Raw genomic sequence first — 3,217 nt, 5'->3', positions numbered from 1 at the left:
ATTTTCAAATAAAAGCTTTATTGTTGTTATCCTGTTTTAGATCAATCATTATGATTGCATGGGTGAAGTAAGAGGAGGATGACTTGTCTTTTAAGATTATATGTGAAAGATTACCAGGACATATATAACAACCTTATAAAAAGGAATAAAACTTAATGAGAGATTCTGTAAATTGATATGTATGCAGTGACTGGGTAGAAATTTTGGTTGTCCTACTTGAAAATAGGGAAGTAGATTCTGAATGAATAAAGAGAGTGAAAAAGATAGCTGACAATTAAAAAAGAGGATGTGGCACACTGTTAGATAATTATCAAATTTAATTTTTTATTGGGCACAGAGCTAAACTACATTTAAAACATACTTTACAGTTTTCTGAAAATAAGAATGCTATCTCACTGTTGACTTGTGAATGGAAGTTATGAGACCATTTCCAAGCTTAAGCTTTTCCAGACATAAGTTTTTCATGCATAAACACGCATAATTATCCATGCTATTTCCCTTTACTCCTGCTTGTTGTAAATAAGTTTTGTAATTTCAGAAGACATATCTGAATATGGTAGAACCACAAGAGAGAAGGAAACTGGATCCTGAAATCATCACTTCTGAGTTTGTATCTCATATAAATGAGAAATACATGTTACATTGTGTGGGTCTCAGGTCTGGCTGTGATCCAGACTTGTGCCTAGGGATAGGACACCGGATTTAAAATGTTACATTAATGTAGTAGAGTGCTTGCACCTACCTTATGTAAGTATGATTCAGCTTATTGTTTATTATGCATGTATGGCAGAATGCCACTATTGTTTTCTGACATATATAAAGTCTATGCGGTCCCCTAGAGCAGAAGTGCACGCTCCCCGCAATAAAGTTGGTGTCTGCCATTTCATTCTCATGTTGGCTCATCATGCTTTCTTTCAACTGGACATCTCAGCACCGAAACCTTCTTGATCAGCTGGGAGCTGACACAAGGTGGAGCTGGCAGGATGAGGTGAGTACAGCTCCCAGCACTCCAGAAGGTCCTGGGTGGAGGATACTCGGGTGGAAGACATGTGTCCCCCCACCTCCTTATCTGGCTACGTGGACAGCCCTGCAGGATTGGGATGGAGTGAGGCCGAGTCCACAGGACGTCCAGAAAGCCTGGGAGTTGCTGGAGCCGAATGTCCTGACCGCTCACCAGGAGGCAGCGAGTTGGGTGGCCTGAATGTTCATGATGGTGCTGCAGCAGGCCAGCCTGGAGGTTCAGGACCAGGTTCAGTGGGTGCAACAATTGCATTGTTAGAAAGAAGCACTGGAAAGGCGGCTGGCAGCAGCAGAACGCATGCTGCAGGGCCATGACATATCGCTGCCATAGTCCCGGACTGGGAACCCACCAGCGATACCTCAGCAAGCGCAGCCAGTGATATGGCAGCAGTTTGAAGTAGAGCAGCAGTTGGCCCTAGTGGAGGTGGGGGCGTGGGAGTGGGCAAGCTGGTGGCAGGGCAAGCTGGTAGTGCCCCAACCCAGGCTAAAAAGCATAACACCTTGATCCAGTACACCCTTGACAAACTCTGGGACCTGATGAAATAGGTATGACAGAGAGCCAGGGAGACAGTTCCAGGGTGGCTGCTGGGGCTGTGGGATGACAGGGATGAAGGGACTGAATTATCTTCGGAAGAGATGGCTCAGCTGGCCTCTGTAATGGTGAGGCCGTCCCTCAGGCAGCGCCTCTAGAATGTGGCGCTTCCGGGGGGGGGGGGAGGTGCAGGCAACCACTCCTTCATTAACTGACTCGTGTCCACTGCTCAGACAGTGTGGACCAACCCTAGGGGCTGCCAGAAACAGTGAGCAGATGGGCCACATACTTAAATTTGGTTCAGATAATTTGGGAAATGGGCATGCTACAGATCATGTTTCCCGCCCAGTACACTAGTCTCGATGAGGAGGTATTTACAACCCGTATGAAGGACTTGATCTTGACCTCTGGCCCGGCTGGTACTTTTGGCACCATGGCAACACTGCCTGCCTCTTACATAAATAGGCAGATCCACAAGGTAATGCCTGCCATAGCAAGGTTGGGGGATGTGGATGTGAAAAGCCAGGAGTGTTCCACCCAAGTGCATGCTGCACCACCCGCTGCACTCCCAAACCAGCCAGTGCAAGGACGAAAGTGTGGCCGAAAAGAGAGGGGCAGGGCAGTGCCCAGCCCTATCAGCCATGAAAGTGAGCCACAGGCAGATGTGGTTTGATCTCTTTGCCACAGGTGTCTCTGCAGAAAAGACTGAGCAGCAACCTAATGAAGTGCTGCTGGTGCTGTGGAATCAGCTGCACTCTGACCACCAATTCACTCCTGTTCCCAGGAAAGCCACAACCTGTGAGGTGAGGCTGGCGGATTATCTCCCTGATTAGGGATTCAGCCGGGACACCCGGTTGGTGGGGGAGTTGGTTGACCTGAGGCCATGTGTGAAACTGACTATACATTGGTCCCCCCACAATGTGCAGAGGGTATTAGCCCTCGTGGACGTGGGTGCTGACAGTGCCCTGCTCTATGAGAATCCGGGCAAGTTTTCCGGGCCCACTACAACCATAGAAGGCTATGGGGGTTGAGTATTTTGCATGCGGCAGGTCCCTATGACATTGGGTATTGAGATTGCCTCCTTGGCGTACCAAGTGTACATATCCCCCATATAGGAGTACATTTTGGGGTTGACGTTTTGCGAGGCTCGACTGTAAATACCACTGCTGGTGAATTTCACCTTCGTATCTGGGTGGTGAAAACTATTATCCAGGGATGTCCACACCATTCCCTGTTTGTGCTGCCCCAGGCTACCTGGGTAGTGAATACAAAGCACTACCACCTGCTGGGCAGCCATGAGGAAATAGTACGCACCATTCTGAAACTGGAAGAAGCCAGTGTCATTCATCCTACTCATAGCCCATACAACTCCCCGTGTAGCCAGTGAAGAAGCCTGGGAGCTGAATAAGGTCAAGCCGCCGCCCAAGCATGCTGCCATGCTGAATGTCACGTACATCATGGACCGGCTGTCACATGAACTTGGATGATACCCTTATGTGGTGAACTTGGCAAATGCCTTTTTCTCTAGCCCTACTCTGTGCTATGGTCTCGTGGCTCAAGATTTAGCTATGTGGAAACGACCACTCCTAATGCATTTGCATCATTACATTGATGATATAATGCTAACCTCTGTTTTTCTTACAGAACTAGAAGTAGCATCAACCA

The sequence above is a fragment of the Pteropus vampyrus genome, unplaced genomic scaffold (genome assembly GCF_000151845.1).
Source record: "Pteropus vampyrus isolate Shadow unplaced genomic scaffold, Pvam_2.0 Scaffold63, whole genome shotgun sequence".
Lineage (NCBI taxonomy): Eukaryota > Metazoa > Chordata > Mammalia > Chiroptera > Pteropodidae > Pteropus > Pteropus vampyrus.
This window is presented reverse-complemented; position numbering follows the sequence as displayed.